The sequence below is a fragment of the Labrus mixtus genome, chromosome 19 (assembly GCF_963584025.1).
Source record: "Labrus mixtus chromosome 19, fLabMix1.1, whole genome shotgun sequence".
NCBI classification, from domain to species: Eukaryota; Metazoa; Chordata; class Actinopteri; order Labriformes; family Labridae; genus Labrus; species Labrus mixtus.
In genome coordinates this window covers 11,778,228-11,799,644 of record NC_083630.1, presented here as the reverse complement: position 1 = coordinate 11,799,644, position 21,417 = coordinate 11,778,228, and the positions used below count along the sequence as shown (strand labels likewise).

Genomic DNA, 21,417 nt, shown 5'->3' with positions numbered 1-21,417 from the left:
ATACAGAAGAAGCCAGGGGAGGATTTTTGACTAAGGAAGGTTAAAAAAAACATTATAATTAACATAATTAACATTGTAATGTAAATACAACAACTTAACAATGGCCATCCCCCATTACACATTAATATAGTCATACAGATGTGGGTCTAAATACAACTTCCAATGGACCAATGTCTTAAACCAGTCAAAGAAAACGATCAAAATACCAGCGCTGGCCAACCTGACTGCAGTGTAAACTCAGTTTTTTGCACTCAAAAAAAGTGACTATGGCAGTAAGTGTTTGAGACACTCAAAAGCAGCAAAAATCACCTGGCAGAAATAAAGCAATACATTTTCCTGACACACACACACACACACACACACACACACACACACACACCCACACACACACACACACACAAGCCCTCTCAGTTCTCTCAGTACATTAGGTTTCACGCAGGGAGAAATTGTGAATGGTCTGTCAGGCCAGGTAGAGGCAGTCAATAGCTCTCTGTCATACCCCAGCATGTGTGTGTGTGTGTGTGTGTGTGTGTGTGTGTGTGTGTGTGTGTGTGAGTTGGGTAGAGTCAGATTTAGAAGGAGGAGTATTGTTTGTGCCTCTGTGCACATGTGCAGTTCACTCACTGTGGGTGAAGCTGTGTTACTTTGTTGGTCTGTTGACTTTTTTGCCTTATGTCACATGTGGACACCCAGAGAATAATGATAATGATAATTATGCCTGATAATGTACAGTATGTTTGTGCAAAAATGTGTAAAGAGAAAATATTCTGCCGCCTCCTCCCATATAGGCAAGGTCCATATTTTACACCATTGCCTGGTTTGAGGGGATATACACACACTGACACACAAACTCCCCAAACACACACAAAGTAATAAGGTTGCAGGCACATTGACCTTGCACTGGTGTTGTAGTAAACTCCATTAGCATGCATTAGGTGCACTCACAGGTTTACAGTACTGTTATGATAAAACATGATATACACTGTGAAATACAGGGTTTCTCTACCCTTCATCTCTTGAAGATGAGTTGTCATCCATTGCGCAGGCAGACATTGGTCTGACATTGGTCATAATTTCCCTGGCATGAGGGATGGAAGACGGGGTTAAACATTCCCAATCCAAACGCTCCCACAGCGAAGCAGAAGAGGACTATAGAGGGAGTATTGGAGTTCCCAAGACAAGAGGAGCTCATTGGGGGAAAGATGTGCAACCCAAGAAAGAGAAAAACAACCCCCCCCCACACACACACGCACGCACGCACGCACGCACGCACGCACGCACACACACACACACACACACACACACACACACACACACACACAGTGTATATTGATCTGCAGTAAGACACACGCACAGAAATTGATGCAGTCATATCTAGGCTGCCATTATTCATTCACAAACACGTGCACACACAATGCAGCTCCCTTCTCAAGAGTATCTTTAGTATCCCAATGATGTATTCCAACTGACCATGAGCATGCTTTGTTGGTCACACCCACACACACACACACACACACACACACAAACACACGCACGCACATTCAACTGCTAAAAAAGGCAAGAAAAGATATAGTGAATAGAATTGAATGGGAGTTTAGAGATTGAATATAAAAGCATTAAAGGAGTGGAGAAAATTCTGTGGCTCGAGCGACTTGCTTAAGCTCCCCTTTAAAAAAAGCTAACTTTTGTTAACAGAAGCTAATCTGAAACAGTTCACGCACATCTGACAGTTTAATGGGTCCAGTTCAGCTGCTCATCACTCTTTCACACTCGTCCGTGCTGCTTCAGTCTTGAGTCTCCGCATTATCTCTTTGCAATGTGCAGCATATTTTTAAGATTCAAATTATATTTCTACAGGCCTCTCTGTGGTAAATTGCACTTCAGGGCATAGATGTGTTGCATGCTGATTGAAATCATATGTAGAGCAGTGACAAATAGAGCTAATTTACTTTTACGTCATGAAAAATTAAACTTATTTCTAGCCAGTGACATTTAACAGTTTCACCTAAAATTCAATAAAGGACTTCATAAAATGTTTGAACTGAGTGTGCAGTTTGAATACAGCTATATAAAAGCTGGATTGTAACTTTGATGTATCTGACATTAAAGAGGAGGTCAGGAGCTCAGTAATTCAAACACACTCAACTGAATTGCTCAGCAGCTTTTTGGAGACAATTTACAGTTATCAATAAATGCACTAAGAGGCTTTTTCATTCAAACTGGTATCACTGTATATAATGCAAAGTTTCATTGAAGCAGGTTTCCAAGCACTCAAGCTCCTTTGAACTGAATTTTAATTATGGCCACATCAACAAAACATTTTCTGGATATTTCTAATCTGTGTGGTCTGGTCTTGATGACGGATGACAATAAAGAACCAAAGACAAAGAAGTGACATGCTATATTTATTGTTGTTGCATTGAAGCGGGCATATTGTGACATGCCGCGGAAGAACAATTCAGCCTCTTTTGTTGCTTTGGAAGTCTATTTTATATGATCAGCTGCCACTGTCAGCGAATGTATTTTTTCAACTCAAGGCCTACGTTCAAAATTTCATTTCAGTTATTCTACAGGCTTGAAAGTACTGGTTATAAATCAGACATTGTGTTGTCTCATTTTAAAGCATCTTAAAATGAATGCCCCTTTACCAACACAATAGATAGACTGAAGTGATTTACTTCTTTGATGAAAGTTCATTGCCCAGCTTCCCCACAAAGGTACATGCTGTATAATTTTCCCACTAGGGGACTGCCTTTTTGATTCAAGTTCATCTTTAAAAGAGATCTACAATCAAAGCCATCAATAATTCACTGATGCATCACAAAGCCACCTGGTGCAGCACACATACTTATCCTCTGTAATATTAAAATGGGTTATTTAAGAAAATCAATGAAACAATTAATTGAAGCACCACATGTTCCCTTATACAAACCCATACAAAAGATGCATGTAAGCATGTGCAGGACAGCTCAGTGTCCCTGGTTTGTGAAAAAGGTAAAACATATTCATGGATGCAGCCCTTTTGGTCATAATGTGAGATTGCAGATGTTGATATTTGCCCGTGTGTCAAGTGAAAAGTAAGGTTCTGTATGTTTAACAACTTTAGCACAAGCAAATGACTTCAATATCCAAGTACAAATGTCAGCCTATTCCCTGGAGAGAGAGAGAGAGAGAGAGGTGGATATAGTTTTACGCATGATGGTGTGATATGAGAGGAGAAACATGAATGGGCAGTAAGAAGGCTGGAAGAGTGAGATAGATAAGGTGAAATAAAATAAGCAAGTGAGGGAGAAGATAGGTGGTGAGAGCAGAAGGGAGATGGCTTCCTACCAAAGCCTTCTTTGTGACATTTCCAGCGAGGTAAATAACCTGGGATGTGGAAAAATAGCAACCAAGAGATGTGTTAGCTGGCTGCCACCATTTGGGACCAGAGCCATGGATAGACGGGGTTTGGCCTGCGTGTTCAAAGGGCTTCACATCTCTGCCACATCTCTGGAGCTGAAGGGAACTGGACACAGTTAGAGGGGAGACATTTATGACATCCTAAATGTCAGTTGGCATAAAATCACAGATTTCAGCCATAAAACTAAATGTTGCCATCCAGGGTGAGGCATACTGACACATGAAAACAGCGAGGGACAAACTCCTTCAATGGACATGTGCATCATTTTCCACAGAGAAAAAGAATCCTGACTTTGTCAGATCAATCCAGTCAAGGCAGATGGCTGCCTACCAATGAGTCTGGTTCTGCTCAGTTTTGCCTCACCCATGTTGCCAATTGCTTCCTAATTGGTGGATTAATGGTCGGTAATAATGTAGACATGCTCTATATTTTAAGTTTTATGAGATCACTATTTCGTATTTTTTTATACAAATAATAATATAATTTGATTGAAGCACTTAGCCCAAAGGCCTTACATAATTCATATTTCAAAAATCGAGAGAGAATGAAGTTGGAGGAACTTTTGATGCAGACTACTTTAAACCCTGGTGGCCATTTTTAACAATAGGGCCAGTAAGTCAGTCAGACAGTAAGAATATTCAGTGTTCTTGACCAGACTGCCCAGCAGACAGCGATAAAAATACACACAACTCTGTTTTTTTTTAACACCTATGGAGAGTTGTGGTGTGGTGCTGTCAAGTCTGCCCTCACAACAAGACTGAACACTGAAGTTTGGGGACTCGACGGCTTTTTTTTTTCTAGACTCAAGTCATGAACACTGTGGAAGCTGTCAAAAGTGCCGACAGCTGCATAGAGATACAGTCTGACTTTTCAAACTGCCAGTGAGTGGGCGACTCTCCGTCTGTGCATGCCTCTCTCTGGTGTGGCCGGTAGCCTAACCGGACTATTCCATTTGGTATACATTCCTGTTTCGCTCAATCTGGAGCAGACTGGAGCAGAGAGGGTCTTTCACTAAATTGTGTTTGCTGCTGTAGAAAGCCTTATGTAAAATGTATCAATCTCATTTATTTCTGTTTGAGAATCTTCATTAGTCTAGCAGAGGTTTTCATCTACAGGAGGACATGAAGGTTGGAACATAAGTAGGTGATTTTGCTGGCAGAAGGCACATTTGGCACCTCATAAATGCATTCAATAAAATCCTATTAAGACTGTTGGTCAACAAACCATTAAAAGCGATTGCGATACAATTAAAAAAAAAAAATGCTTTCAAACAGGAATTAAGGCAACAGTTTTTCACAGGGTCACAGTAAAGAGTTTAGAAAACACTTTACAAGCACTTCACTAATTGAAAAGCAGATATATGCGTGTTGTCCTGCACACCTGGGATTGCATGACAGCAGGTCCCTGGTGGGCTTCACAAAGTGGTATAGGACACAAGTTAACAGATGTTTCGCAGCGCAGAGAAGGCCTCATTAATTGGCAGTACAGATGGTGGTCCTACAAGAGCATTTGGCGACACACAAAAAAACACAGAATATGCATGACTCATAGAATGACATGAGATAATTATGGACACTTCAACAGGTCAGGTGCTACAATTTTAATCTATAAAGAATGCATTTTTTTTAAAAGTGTGTTCTACAGTATCAGTGTGGTCCCGTTTTCACAAATAGAAGGATGCAAACAGACACCGATGGGAAATGTTCACTCTACTGCCAAAGGTTCCACACCGTTTCCCTGAGGAAAATATGTTGGTGCGTGTCAAGAAATGTGGTAATATACAATATATAAAAAACAAAGAAGACAACTTCTTGAGTAAAACTTTTTGATGTTAATCACACTGGATTATACAGCATATAGTTTTCGGTGAAAGACATGCATTCAGCACAGTTTTAAAAACTCAGGAGTACACACAATGTCATTTGGTGAGTTGCACTGAACATAGACATGACATGACATGAACATCATGATTATTTCAGAGAAGAAAAAAACTAATGAGCACTATCAAAAATGGCTGTGGGTTTTAGACCTCAAATTACACCTAATTAGCCTATGTTGAGACCAGATAGCTCTTCTATCAAGTTTTACTGCCAAGTTCCTATGGAAGCCTAGAATGAACAAAACTAGATAAAGTGAGACCCTTGTCATTCTTCACAAATGTGGCAGCCACTACAGAAGGATGAAGGGATGGCAATCGTCTGGGCCACAGTTGAAGCCCACTCAAGTTTGCTTTTTTTCACACAGTAACCCAGAGGGAAATTGAATTACACTTATAAAAAGAAGTAAGCTTTTCTATGAGGAAGACAGTCTTTCCATGCTCTTTTTTTTTTTTAAAGGAAATGTTCAGCGTTTTACTGTTGGTCTCTAAATGAGTTGTTTTTCAGCTGAGCTCTGAGGGGAAGATGAGTTGCTCCCCCCCCCCCATATCTCTCTCTCTCTCTGTTTGGAAAATATATAAAGAGTGTGTGCGTGGATTCCCTCTAACTTAGCCTTGGGGTGAGCAACCTTGTTATTATATTCTCTATCTTTTCTTTAACTAGTATGCGTTTTCACCCCCCCCCCCCCCCCGTTTATCCACCTTTTTTAAATCTGTTTTGTTGGTTTATATTTTAGGGTGTGTGATAGTAATTTTATCCTCCTTATTTGGAGATCTTTTATAAAACAACAACATAGATTATTCTCATGCTGCTCATTTAGTCAATACACTTTCAGTCTGGCTCATTTCTCTTTCAAGCACCCCATCCTCTGCCTTTCCTCGACCACTCTCCAACTACCCAAAGACACCCTCAGGCATGCCATCTCTTTGCTAGAGCTGTCTGGTAAGCCTCACCAACACAAGAAAAACTGAAACAACATCAATGCTTGACAAGCTTATTTTGTGCCTCGTTGTTAACTAATGTTGGCCATATTTAATGCTGTCTGAAGACAAAAAAACGTACACTCAAGCTGTGTTGCATTCAAATACACAAACCATTACAACCCTCAGTTAGTGCTTTGTGAGTTGTTTTGCTATGTTGGATTAATATTTCACACCGAACATTTGGTTTCGACAGACATTTAAGAACACTCAAAGCCACTTTTCACCAGAGTGACAGCTGGAAGAATATCATTTTAATTTACATGATTTACATGATACTTCAGTGGAAACAGAGCTCTCAAAAGTCCTGTCATCATGAGGCAGTGGCTTCCTCTCTTCAATCAAGTCCTTGCAGTCAGTTTGTACCAGTTGTACCAAACATTGGCCAACACTATTTTAGTTTGTCCAGTCATCCGGCCATGGACCCTCCTCAGTCTAACACTCAGTTAGCCTGGCCAGCTCAATAAACCCCTCCTGGGCCTGCTGAATAAGTTCATCTATTATTCATCGTGATAATTAAAGAGCTGCTCAAGATGACTGATTGTCAGTGTCACTGGTAATTCATGGAGCTTCGGGCTAGTTTATGGGTGGTCTGTGGTGACAGGATTCCCCCTGGTCGGACTCCTCTGATCGCTTTTGAGTCAGTTGTGGAAAGAAATGTTGGGCAGATCGATACACACATGTTTTAAAAATGGGAGAAAAAGGGTTTTCGAGGGATAAGACTGGTTCTTACAAATAGACGTGACGTTACAAATTACAGTCATGGCCAATGAAAAGTGACAGGTCCATTGCGGTCACTTAGTCCTTGTTGAGCTGGTTTTACTGACTGATGTGATTGCCAAGGTTGCATTCAATTAGATTTGGTCATGTGTACATGCAATAATTGCAGTGTTGCTTCAAATGGGAGGGAAACAACAGTTTGTATAAGCTGTTGCATGGCATGACGTCTTCCTACATTTATAACTAAATTGTAGTGTACATGTTTATCTCTTAATTACCACATAAATATAGTCCTATAGTTAATCCTCACAATGTTTTTGGATTGTAAATTTGTTTCGAGTTCTAGCAATCAGAACATGAATTAACACAACCTGCAAACTTTTCTCATAGCTCATCTCCCGATTTTGATTTATTGGATTTGTCAAGAAATATAGTAAAATGTCTTGAATAATTTTTATGTAATCTACACGATTTCTCGACCATGAACCCTTTTAGTTATAATGGAGAAAAACATTCAATTTGTGTTTCGAGCTTTTCCAGTCTGTGTTGTGATATTGCAAGGTTAGGCTGTAGTGGTGGCAAAAACAGCATGGGAACGTTACACACAAAGTCAGGCCATTAGATTTCCAACATGTTCAAATATTGAAAATACAAGAGAACTAAACTGAATATGATGATTTAATATGAATAAGTTGTTGAAAAGGTTTTCTCTTTTACAATTTTGCACAAATAACACAAATAAACAGACCTAATATTACCTGCTCACAAATACCCTCCAGCTAACTCTAAAGAGTGCAGTTCATCCTTCTCTTGGATTTTGGTTTCTAGCCACTTTGTGTTGCGAATTGTAAGTGTATAAAATTGATCTCAATTGTTTTAGGAATTGATTATCAGTGTTTTTTTCCTTGTTTTAAATGTGCTTGTAACCTTGATGGCATCAGAAATGAGGGAAACCTCAATGTCCTTTGGGGAATAAATAATGGTTTGACATGATATCAACATATCAAAACACTGATTAAACAAGTGTCACTTCATCAATGAAACACAGTGAGATAGAAAGACACCGGAGCAGTTGCTGTGAGCGATCACTTCCAAAATCTCTGGTTAAAACGTTGTATGCAAATCTGTGTAATTGTCATTAAGAAAGGAGTTCAAATAAAACTTGCATATCAGTGAATAAGGCTTTTCTTCTTCACTCTATATCAAACAACAACTTCATTACTACCTCATCACTCTGCTTTTTAAGTCTCTCTCTGGCCATGTGCTTGGCTGTTTGATCAGCCCAATTGGTGCCAGGTCGGATCAGTTACAGCTGCCTGATTCAGTGAACTCTAAACCACGACTGTCCTGCTCAGAGCTGCATGAAGCAGAACCTTCTGTCCCTCCCTGATACACGCCACCTTCCAAAGCTACTGTAGTGTGTTTGAATGTGTGCACAGGTATATGTGTGTGTATTGAGATTGTGCAAAAAGGAATGAACGGTCCAGATTGGCAGAGAGAAAAATGCCTGCAAGGGACAGCAGGCAGAGATAAAAACAGCAAATTAAAGACAGAGAGAATTAGATGAAGTTTTTATGCATGTGTATGCGTGTGCAGTTTATGTCCATCTTGTGTAGCCAATAGCTACAATGCTGCAAGCTTAAATGGCTCAGATGATAAATGTGCTAGGTGTCATGAGGGAAAAATCTGTACATGAAAGTGCATGGCAAATTTGCTTGACAGATTTTATTTCATCTACACGCGAAACCTCAATGCAATTAGCACCTGATTAACGAAGTGAGTAGCTCATTACACAATCAATGACTGTGAATGACTTCCACTCGCATTCTTTGAGTCAAGGAGGGTTCAAAAGATCAGCATGTTGAGAAAAGAAAAGAAACACAGTGACTCTATAATGAGAGAAAATTATTAGAGAAAAAAACGACACCAATTATTTTGCTTTCTAAATGAGGTTAGTGGAAATCATTAAATCTTTCAAGGAAGCATCAAAGGGAAATAATGAGACCTTTAAAATTAAAGGTCTGTTTCACTAGAACAGTGGTTCCCAACCTGGGGTCCGGGCCCCCCTACTGCTGCTCTGAAACAAATGTCCAGATAAGAGCTAATGATAATGACAGAAATCCTGTTTGAGATTTTTGTTTGACGTGTCTTAGATGTTATAGTTTGACATGTCCTATCTGTAAGAGGAGGCAATCTTTAAGACCTGAACTGCAGCCAGTCAGTAGGGGGAGCTCCAAATGTTTTCGCTTTATTTTTGGGGATGCTGTCACGCCGTGATTATTTTTATACAGTCTGGTTCAGAGGTGGATCAACATAGTGGTGACAACAAATGCCGTTGAGCAATACAACGTTTGTCTTATAATATAAGAGTGCAATAGACAAAAGGCATCAGCAACTCAAGAGAGAAAAAACTAGAACACATTTTTGTATCATAACTGTTCTCTGTTCTTCTGTTCAGACACTTTCTAATGAAAGTATGATATTCTTCTGTTCTGTACATCTTTAGATATGTTCTTTGTGTGCCATTGTTGAGAATCCAGTGGAGGATTGTTCCATTAAAATTCAATTCCCATCTATTAAATTGCATTTATTCTCCTTTGTCAGAAAAGAAGAAATACAATGACAAAAAATAAAATAATGCACCACAGGTCCACTGTGTTTTCTATCACAGAAATGAGGTTGTTATACAAGGCTTGTCACAGCAGAGGATTATTAATTATTTCCCATGGTTCCTCAGGTGGGAATGGCTTTAATTTCAGAGTCCATTAAAATACCATCACGCACAGTCCATAGAGGGATTATGGGATTTGGCTTATTGGTTAGAGAGGATATTGGTATCAAAGGAGCTCAAACAGAAACACAGATGCAAGGATTGTGTGTTTCAGAATGACATTTAGTAAGAAAGGTCAGAAAACACAGAGTTAGTCAGGTCTGAGAACCCTAGGTGGGAACCAAGTACTGTTCAATGTGGTTCAATAGTATACTTGGCATCTTCAGACTTTTAACTGAGATGCAGACATTTTACAGGAAATTAATTAATTAAAATACTGGCGCCTTTTATCTCTCAACATCCATAACTGTCTCAAATATCAAGATGTCTATACACAAACACATTGTAAGGAGAGGTACAAATGTTGAGGCTAACACACACACGCGCACATCATCTTAGATATCACATGATGTGTTAAATTGTCTCGAGGAGATCATAAATATGGCAGAACTACAATGATCTAGTTTAACTCAACACAAATGTTTGCCTGAGTGTACATGTGGGGAATATGATTTAATGAGCGATTTGGAAGTATTTCATCATTATTCCTCCGTGTACAACAATATTTAATGATCCATTTGAGTGTTATCTGATCCTTAAATCCCTATATCACCACTTGTAACAGAAACTGATGAAGGAAGCATGGCATGGGGTAATAAACAGAGATATTAAATAATAAAACATGCTGAGTGTTTCCATATTCCCCACTGTGAGCATCTGAACCATGGGTCACTATCAGAGCAATCAGTTGATCCCTGCCTGTTGGTCTGAATGGGCCTCAGTTATTACTCTAACACAAGTCAGGCAGCATTAGAGAGCCTCTCTGTGCCCTCCTGTGCGCTCATAAAGATGATTTGCTGCCAGTCTGGCAACTGAAGCCCATAATATCTCTCCCTCCACTGGCCTGCACGCCTATGTCAACCCTAAAGTCGGCCATGCTGAGAAACAACATGTTCTGACTGGCAGTAAAAGACAAACAGGGAGAGAGGATGAGAGAGGGCAAAAGAGAAACAATAAATGTATTCAAATGTAAAATGCTAAATGTAGCATTCATATTCTTCCACAGATGTGCAACAACCATACCATATTACCCTTGTTAAGAAGACCACATTGTGTTGTCAAGTCTGGTTGGGGTTACAGAAATGGGTTATGAGGAGAGGTGGAAGAAAATTGGGCAAATGGGTGAACGTTTTCTAGAGGCTTGGTAGGACCCCTCATTAAATGAACATTAAATTGAGTCTGCAAACTTTCTAAAAAGGAAATCTTTCCATCCACCATCATCTTACTGAATCTAAATATTTTCATAAAGACATATTAAATCTATTATGATTGAGGTTATGAAATCTTACAGTAGCAAAAGTTAAAAAATAACAAAATGTCAGGATTGAGCTTGAGAAGAGTTATTACTCCAATTGGCCTAGAGGTAGGAAAACAACGGTTTTAGTCTCAATAAAGATAAATATATTTTTCATATGGTTATATAAGGTACAGTATTTATAAAAGTCAGAAATGTCAGTGAACCTCTCTGCCTTTCCATTGGTCTCTATCTGTTTAAATGATTCCTCTGTATATTCTATTCATATCCACTTGAGTTTGTGTGGGCAGTGGCAATTCTGGAGTTTGTTGGGGCCCTAGGCAAAAGGCACAATTGGGGGGGCCCTCCAACCAATGTTCAACAGGGTAACGAGAGTGACTGCTGTCAGATTGGGCCCCCTTGCAAAGGTTCCTACCATCATTGCAAAATGTCCACATTTTCGAACCACTTCTTTGGGGCCTCCTACTGGTCTGGGGCCCCAATCTGTTGCCTGCCTTGCCTGTTGACAAGCAGCGTCTCTGTGTGTGGGAATACTGGGAGCGTTAGGTTAAAAGAAAAGTAGTGCCTGTGGAAAGGATCTTCTCAATGTGACAGTTAAAATATTAAACTGAAAAAACTTAAACTGTAATGTATTATTTTAGGTGAGACTTTATCTCCAAACGGGGCAGCACTGACCGCAATCTATATTGTAACATTGATTGCTTCATTACCTCATACAACACCACTTCATGTCTTTATTTAGGAGTTATATGGCTACAATCTGAAAATAAAATGAGCCTCGTAAAACATGAAATAATTTTACATCTACAAATACTGAAATAGATAATTTCCTTACCTAGATACCTTATGCTGAAAATATTGCTTTACTTTGTGTTTGAATTTTGAATAATTAAAGTCACAGACACTCTCCACACTGGACTGAAGTTGAATGAGAAACTCAAGGAATTATTTCCACCAACTAAAGCTAGTAAAAACAGCGCTATTTGACAATTACAGCAGTGAATGAGAGTTTCAGTGCCAGGAGTTGGATACATTTTTTTTGTTAGCCTTGATGCTGACTGAAAAGGCACTATCAAATTTGACAGCCTGGTGGTCTACTCAGACAAACACTGTCCTTCTAATAGAGGATCCAAATTGAAGCCGCTCTGTCATCAGGCCTCTGCAATGCTAACGTGTCCTCGAGCAGAATATTGAATCCCACACAAGATTTCTGGCTGCCGCACCACAGCCGACCCTGACCTTTGAACCATATCTATCTGACTCATTTATCATCAGCCTGAACCTTAAAGAATAAGTAACTGTGAACTGCTGAGCAGAGTGAAGAGTCACTATTGGTGATTCAGCTCTTACCCCACAAGTAACCTGTTGGCATTTGATTCTGGGTTAGCAGAAAGGGAACAAGGAAGGCACGGATGATTGTTTGATAGCTTGTATAATTCTATAATCAATAAGTCTTGTTTTGGAGCAGATGTACTGCGCACAAACAACAAAGAGAGACAGAAAGGAAAAAATAAAGGAGACAGTGGCAAGTAGAGAAGAAGTCTTTGAGAGAATAATGTAGAGGAGAGCAATGTAGAGACAGAAATGCAACAATGGGGAGTTATATAGAGAATAAAGACAGGAAGAATAATGTATTTGCATTATCAAAGTAGGAGAAAATGTCTGGGTAATATGAGTTCAGTCTGAGTCCCCTTTAGAAGGGGCAAACTGATGAACAGCATATGAAGGAACACAGTAACGGTGCACAATTAAACCACTAATGCACTTACATGTACAGTATGCACACTCATGCTAAGGGAAGTCCAGCAGTAATTAGAGGTGAACTCTATTTGCTAAACGACCTTCAGCTCCAAGACCCATGCACGGCAGGATGACAAATTAGGGTTCTCTCACCCAGCCATGCGGGGCCTCCCTCAGGTTAATGGGAATCAGGGGGCTGAGCGTGTGTTTGGCGAGACAATGTATTCACTCCTGGGAGGGTGTATGTGTGTGTATAGCTACCATCTGATGGAAACCCAAGCTGTGCTAAGCCCCTGCGGCTGTGATTCGCGAACAGGGATTTAGCATTGTTCCTTGTTTCAGGAATACCTGGCAGCATTAACCAGGAAATAACATTGCTCCTGCATGGCCGAGCAATCTAAAATGAGGGTTATGGTGGTTAGCTTTGTGTGTTTGCTTTATACATTTGCTGCTAATGGAGAGGATTATCAATTTGTTTCTGGAACACAGTGGAGGAGTCGACGTGCTATGGGAAGGTCTGTTGGTTTTCCCACTCCTGTTTCTCTTTCGAATCTTTCTTCTTTCTATTTTCAGATTCTATATTCCAATCAATATCTATGCTTTCTCCATCCCTGTGTTTCCCTCTTTCTCCTTCTTTTCTCACACTCTCTACCTACACTGTTTTCTCTCAGGCTTCCATCACATGGTAATTATTTTCTGAAGCAGGATATGATGGAAATGGATCGGTTCTGAAGGCCACTGAAGAGGAAGGAAAAGGAAGATATGCTCAGTGGAGGAGAAGAAATGTGTAAGGGATGGAAGGAACAGAGAAAGTGACAGAAAAAAATGAGCATGGAATGTGATGGGAGACTATATAGGAACAAGGAAAAATGTAGAAATGAATGGAAAGACAATTAAGATGTCACAAATATAATAGTGGTTCCAGAGACAATAAATAATCAATGACTAACTGGTTCCACTCAAGTGAAGACACATTAATTACACAGCTCCGAGAACTTTCTATTGTTAGCTCTTTCTCTGCTCATAGAGGTCCATCAGAGGAAACAGTTCACAATCACCTCAACTACTGCTGCAACCAAAGATGACCTCTTGGATATGTTTGATGTCTTAAAAAATGTCCATCAAATTCTGTGAGATCATTTAGTAAAACATATATTATCATTTTATTTCTATGTTGGCACTAATTATTAGGTATCACAGTCTACGCTTACCAAACCCAGCGTGCTTGTAGTGTTTCTCATGCATTCACTTATTTGTGGAAGCTCATACGTTGGAGTCATGATTGTTGTTGGCTTTCTTGGAAAAAAAAAAAGAGAGACCCAGCTCTTTTATTCACCCAATCTATGTTCACCTGCTAAACTCAAGATGGCTAACTAGCTAGTTTCCCTTCTAACAAAATAGAACAGGTTAGCTTAGATATCTCCCAATTATTAACTTCTCATTATTCTCATGCATCAATCGCTTGTCCAAATATGGTCACTTCTAGCTCTGAAAAGACAACATGACTGGCAAAAATATTCAAAAGTCGATAAACCAATGAATGACATTGTCCACTATTTTTATCAAGACGTAGATTCATTTTCAAACAAGTGAATGGTTCATGGCTAATTATTCAAATGACTCATTCAGTGTTGGTTGTAGCCTTTTATAAAAGCTTTCCCCTTGCAAATCATTGAAAGGCGACTATAGTTATGAGAACTGCAGTATGGAACTATTTGGGTTTTATTCACAGCTCTACCTCAGCAGTCTTATTTATAACTCGACTTGAGTGGCTTTATTGGAAGACTGACAGCTTTGCTTGTCATCGGTTTGATGAAAGCAAATCTTGAAACCACCCTGTCTGAGGTTACACGAGGGCTACGAAAAATACAACACAGAGCTCAGTCTGGTGAAACTTTCCTTCCACAATTGGTGAACCAATCAGTTTAAAATGTCCAAACTCGGCTAGGCTAGGAGAAGGTCACAGATTGGTCCTGTTTGCTGGCAGGACTGTAACATTACGGGTCAGTGCAGTTATCCCCTGCTGTGAGGTGTTAGTAGGAAAGCCTGCATGCATGAGCACATCAAGGCATGCCACGGTGGCACTAAAGTGAGGGCCAGCACTGGAAAGCACATTTGTCAGTTGAGTATGTGATATTATTGATCTGGGGCTATATAAAAAGAATGACTACACATATACACAAATAGAAGCACACAACACAAACCCTGTAAACACACTGATGCAACGTCAACGAAAGACCATGACAAGAGCTTTGCAGAGAAAACATTTTGCCAAAAGAAAGAAAATGTAAATGTGTCAAAGGTGAAAAAAGAGAAACAAAGAAGCAAGAACAATACTTAAATACTGACAATGCAGGAACGTCAGCCTTTCATCAGAAGTTGTGCAGAGAATTTTTTTTTTTTTAAACATATTACCTTGTTTTGTTCAAACTTTTTTGGTAATTAAAGATGATTAATTCAGAAATACCACTCCGAGGGGGAACAAAAGTGAAGAGTAGTTTGTCTCACTGCTCATTAGCTGTGCAACCATGCAATCTGCAAAACAAACACCATGAAATGGAACAAGGATTTTAAGTTTGAGCCTTTGAGAAATGGGACTAAATTATTAAAAAGAAGCAAATTACAGTTAGACTCACTAGTTCTTCTGTGATGAAAGGCACTTACGTCTCAACAATACATTTTTCTTTCTTATGCAAACAAATAAATCTATGTTCAAAGGGTACTGTAATTGCTCTAGTGTTGCTGCTCTGTCATTCTCTCGCTGAGAAACAGAGAATATTTTTCAACGAGTTGCATGGCACATCATAAGCTTACAACACTGTCCTGATATGTTTAGCCTTTTAATTAAAATTAGTCCCACTACACAACAAACAATAATTTCTCCCAGGCACTATCCACATGGAAAAGGGCTTAAAATGGGTCCGCGTACGAAGTATAATTAATTTGCAGTAATTCATGTTGTATAATGAAACATGCCAGTTTAAGGGGTATTGCCTAATTTCATTGTCCGACTTGGCGAATGCAAAAATATGTTGACGCACGTTAACTCATTCCCTCACAGCCGACTCAGCCTAATTTTGTTAACGCTTTGACTATATTGTTGTTGCTTTGAGCGAGGACGTGCAAAGCTATTCAGCGCAGCTTGTTGCATTAGCCAACTTGCACAAATTAAAATTGAACCGCGGAAGTCGAAAACCGGAAAAAGACACAGCTCGCGTTCAAAATAAAAGCTGCAAGTTTTGAATCGCGTTTTGAATTGCGTTAGGTGCATTTAAGAGAACTGAGATGTAGGGCATGTGATACCGAGAACTTTCCCATCTGCCGGACCTACTATTAGACAGGTTGATCAGCCCATCAGTTGTTTGTTTTTTTGCCGACCCTTGCCTTGTCCAATCACGCCTTTAAAACCCTTCCTAACACTCACTGCCCCTAGATATCAAAATGTAGATAACTCACTCAACACTGCTGTTATAATGCTACCAGTAGCCTTAAGTTGGTTAGGCTACCACAATAAGATATAATCAGTTTTGAGCCAAAGAATATGACCTTCTGAATAGCCATGATTTCTAATGCAATATTCAGACTCCCACAAAAAAGAAATTGTAAGCCACACAGAAAGTAACTTGAGTTTATGCGTGTGGATATATAGAATTGGCAGATTTGTATACATGACCCTTTTGTCTTCCTCTATGTCTCTTGGCTGGAAAATTATTCTCAATCTCACCAATTAAGAAATACATTCATAGATTTTGATAATGTTTACATATTATGAAATATTTAAATCCCACTTGGGAATTTCAGTTTTATGAATTAACAATGTAGAGAGTGTGTGCATGCATGAGTGTGTAACTGACTTCCTGTGTGCCTATCCCAGAGCAATCTTTGCCTTTACTTGATAAGCTCTAAATTGCTCAGTGTGTGTATTCATGCAAGTCCTTGATTTATTGAGATGCTGTTGTACTGCAGCAAGGGAGATGGATCAGATCACTGTGACAGTGACTGCTGAGTGGAAGACATGCAGGACTGTTGTCTGTACTCTCTACTACAGTGAACAGGCAGCAGATGAGGAGGAGTAGGTGTGAGACGAGGTTTAGGGAAGGACAACAGGCTTCTTGTATAATAAAACTCTAATAATATGGATGAAAACAGATTCATATATTTGCCAACCATGTAAGTGCAGATGAATGTGGACTAAGAATGATGTGTTGGGTTTATGTGCCTTAGTTGAAATCTCACAACCTGAGATGTTACTATTTTACATGCCAACCTTTCAATATCTAAGCAGAAGTATTCAAGATGCAGAACTTCTTTCTTTTAAGGGTTACAAAGAAGATAAAGTAAGAGTAGAGTGTACCAATAATGACAGAAGTGTATAAGAGTACAAGAGGCTCAAAGTTAAAATTTTTGCAACATAATTCAACATTCCTCAAAAAATACATTATTTTTTTCTATATTTAAACAAGTCAGGGCTCGAAATATAGATTTGGTGTTTTTACCATGAACAAAAGGTGTTCCACAAGGATCAGTATTAAGCCCAGTCTTTTTCTTTTAACGATGTGTACCTCTTACATTGTCTCATCTATAACTGACTTTAGTATCCATCTTTATACCGATGATACAGTTCTGTATAGTTCTGCTGAGTCTATACAACTCAATGTTGAGGAACATAGTTTTTTAAATATTCTTCTGAATGCACTCTGTAGCTTTGAACTAGTGCTTATTGCAAGCAAAACCAAATTCAAGCTTTTACCACAGTGAATAATTTCTCAGATAAAATAATAACAATTAGCACTTTTTGTACCTTTAAAAACCCATTATTTTGTTTTCTTAAATGTCTCCCTGCCCCTTCATTATGAGGCTTCTGCCTGAACCTTTGTCATTGCCACTAGTAGTACCACTAGTGCTAATACTATCAGTGTTATTGGTGTAATATGTGATTTGATATCTCGTGCCTTTTTACATTGTGTGGCTGAAGTGGCATTCTGGGAATAATGTGCTGGTGGGTTGGTATAAGAGCCTTTGTATGTGGTATTGTATGTGTGTTTTTCTTCATATGTCTATCTTTGTCAAATAATAGTAGACAATAGATAATAATCAAGTAATCAAGTCGCAACTTGAGTCATTGACATTGAAAAAAATTCACTATATCCACACAAATCTAAACCAGAATATGGTTGTTATTCACTATCCTTTTTTATATAAATACAATTTTCCAACTTGGCCTATCTTCCCTGGTATTGCTGCATAATGATAAGCATCCTATTATAAAAACAGGCCGACTTGCCTGCCTGCTGGAAATGGGCCAGTCAGCTGGTTCTGGAAACCATAACAATGAATTATAGCCTGAGAAATGTCATTCATATTGTCTGCCGCAGGTGTAAATGCACATGTTTTTTTAGTGCTCCAGTGTATGTAATGTGTTTGTATGTGTGTGTAGAAATATGTTAATCACATCTTTGGCATAAGCATCAATCATGGGAATATAGCCGCTGGTGAGAGTTTAAATACTGTCATTCTGCAGAGAGGGAAATAGGGAGAACATCTGAAATGTGCATTGATTTAACTTTAAAGAAGGCTACAAGGTAGAAATCAACTTATCATGCACTTAGTGTATTGCTTCTTGTCAGCTGTAGAAAACCTCAAATTCAGGAGTTGAGGGGAATATTTCAATCTATCCATCCATCTATGTAGTTTTAGTAGACATCAATGCCAATGGCTTTACAAGGCTACTCTGCACTGCAGGGATGCAAGCTTAATGCTAATAGCTTACATGATGACAAGACTAGCATGCTAGTTTTTGGCAGTCCCTGTAAAGCTTACAATTATACCAATCTTAGTTTTTACTTATTAGCATGTTATCATTTGCCAATTAGCAACAGATGCAAAGCCAAGCTAAGTCTAATGGAAGTGTCATCAGCTTTCAAGATTTTGTTAATGATGTAATTTTATAATCTGGCAAATGTACAACAAAAACATAACCTACTCATTATTTTGATTCCCCACCTGCTTCTCACTTCGTACTGTACAATATGGAAGAGGATAAGGGCCACTGAAAATGTTTTTTTTTAGTTCTGACTTCTTTTTTTGAGATTTTTTTTTTCAGTGAACCTTATCCTCTTTGGTAGTACAGAGATGGGCCTAACTGGGGTGTATTTATAATGCTTGTGTGTGAACTAGGTCCATGAAGCTGTACCAGATCTCACGTAATGTAACTTCGGCACAAGCCCGAAGTTACATTACGCTGATCGGCCTACTCGATTATGGGAGAAACGCTCCCTGTTAAAATGTTGGTGTCTGCACCTCATGTATGGAAGCTGTGGTCTTCATAGCGGGCACACCAAGTTTAACTCCGACCCGTGGCCCCTTTCCCGCAAGTTATTCCCCACTCTCTCTCCCTGATTTCTGACTGTTTTATCTCTACAATAAAGGCACAAAATTAAAAAACAAAAAAAAAACAGTTATTGTACTTTTGCTAGACATTTAAGACTATATTTTAAAGGTTGAAAAGTAACATATTGTTGCTTTAATTTTAATATACATTTTTAAGGTTAATTTATCTTTTTTATCACTTGCTTTTATTAAGAGAAGGAGACGGAAGGTTTTCATAAATTGACAGATGGCACATTGTTAAAACAACGTGCTAATGACACCTCTGGAAATCATCCCCTTTGAGACGCAGGAGGAGGGAGATGTTAGAAGTGAGACAACAGCTGCAGCAGAAAGTCTCGACGGCTTGAGAACAGCTCCTCAGATAAGGGGGATGTTTTCAACACAACTCTCTAATCACGCTTGCCATTGGGTACATGAGTCATATGAAATATGCTGAATTGAAAAATGGCAAACTCAGATTTTTGAAGTCATTGTTTAACTCAAGGGAATTCTTGATTAGCTCTAAAATGTCTCACTCTATTTGAACACACATCACAGTACACTTCTTAATGAACTTGTGTACTCTTTGAGAGGGTTTGCATGACTGCACAAAGGTGCTTGTTGTGTGATTAATGAGCAAATTGGCGTATGGTTAAACACATTTCTTGCATGTTTGAAGTTTAGTGCTACTTTGGAGACCATCTGTATGCAAATATCGAGCAATTACCTTGGCAAGATTGAGTTTATTAAAACTATTCTGGGAACTTAGAAAGGTCAGCAAAGGTGCACAAGCTATGCTTAAGTTTATCAATGACCTAGTTTAAACAGAAGTTTGAATTTACAATGGAGTTTATGCTCTACTTACATTTTAGGTGTTGCAGCAGCTGAGCCTAGTCGGTGTGAAGGCCTCCATAAAAGCCGGTTGTCATAGTGTATCATTTCGAGAGGTAGTATAACTTGTAGGATGAGGAGGTGCAGAGGGTTTTGGCAGCTGTTTAGTGTCCATAGAGTATTCTCTGTGATAAATCCCTCAGAAATGTATGATGACTTTGATTTGTAAACCCACTGTTGTTTCCATGAGCGGAGATAATTTCACCCTTACGCCAACAGAGTATGCTACTGTTAAATTAGCCTACCTTATGTTAAAGTTTAAGATATCACCACTCAATGTTACTGCTGTTCTTTGACATCCAGCTTTAGATTAGCTGTTGTCATCACCTTATCATGATGCTTTTAAATAAAGGCCTACGATCATCATTGCTGTTTGTGAATTAATGGCAGATTCCGGAAGTTCTTTTCAGCGGTCAATTTGTTCACAAGGAGGCATGACAGAGAGCACCGTGACAAACGATGCATTAAAAAATGCTGGACGTTACGCCCTACAATTTAAGATGAACCTTACGTCTCCGTGGTGCAACTCAACAATGTATCTAGTTTCAACGTAATGTGGACTAAAGAATTGAAGACAGAACTTACACTTAACTGGTGTAACAGGTCACTGGAGTTAAAGTGGTGCACTGTTAAGTGCCGGCATCTCAAAGCAAGAAGGTTCTGGGCATCAAATATTTTTGGAATGATCCTCTCGGCAACACAAATTATGCTATAAAACTTAATGGAAACTTCCTCATTGGTTGACATTTGTCCCAAGGCCTGTATTATGAAGCTAATTCAACAACGTATCTATAGGGTAACTGGTGCCATCATCCATACAAAGGAGATACAGCTCAGTGGTCATACTGTTGGTGGTCATAGCAGATCTTCATATGCTAGAAACATGGAGCCAACTCCAACACAAAACAAAAGCATCCAGACAGACACAGAAACATTTTGTTAAAAAAAAAAGCCCACTGTGTAAATACAAAAATTAAGTATTATGAAATCACACCCAACATTAGTGTATTTTATATCCTATTTGAATAACTCATATTTCTAATGATTTAATAATGCCTTGCTCAGATGTATTCTTGTAGTGTTATGACAGTCATGGACTTATGGAGCCTGTAAAATGTAAAATAATTTAAGTAGTATATATGCTCACTTTCAACAAATACAAGGCTTCAGTCTATGTTGGAGCATTTTACAATGAAGCACAATGAATATCTTTTGCATGGAAAATTAAAAAGAAAAGGGTAAGAGTTTTGCTGGACTCTTTCCACACTCGCCCTGCATTCTCTAACCTAGTTCACAGAATGGAGGGAACTGATTGGTCATAGGGGGTGTGTTGTACAGAATGACCTAATTTC

At 39.0% G+C, this 21,417-nt stretch overlaps 1 protein-coding gene across 1 annotated transcript in view; it reads right to left on the bottom strand.

The window, feature by feature from the left end:
- The window catches only part of LOC132994362 (contactin-associated protein-like 2), a 239,995-nt gene that overhangs the window by 144,613 nt on the left and 73,965 nt on the right, over positions 1–21,417 (bottom strand). The window lies entirely within an intron of this gene.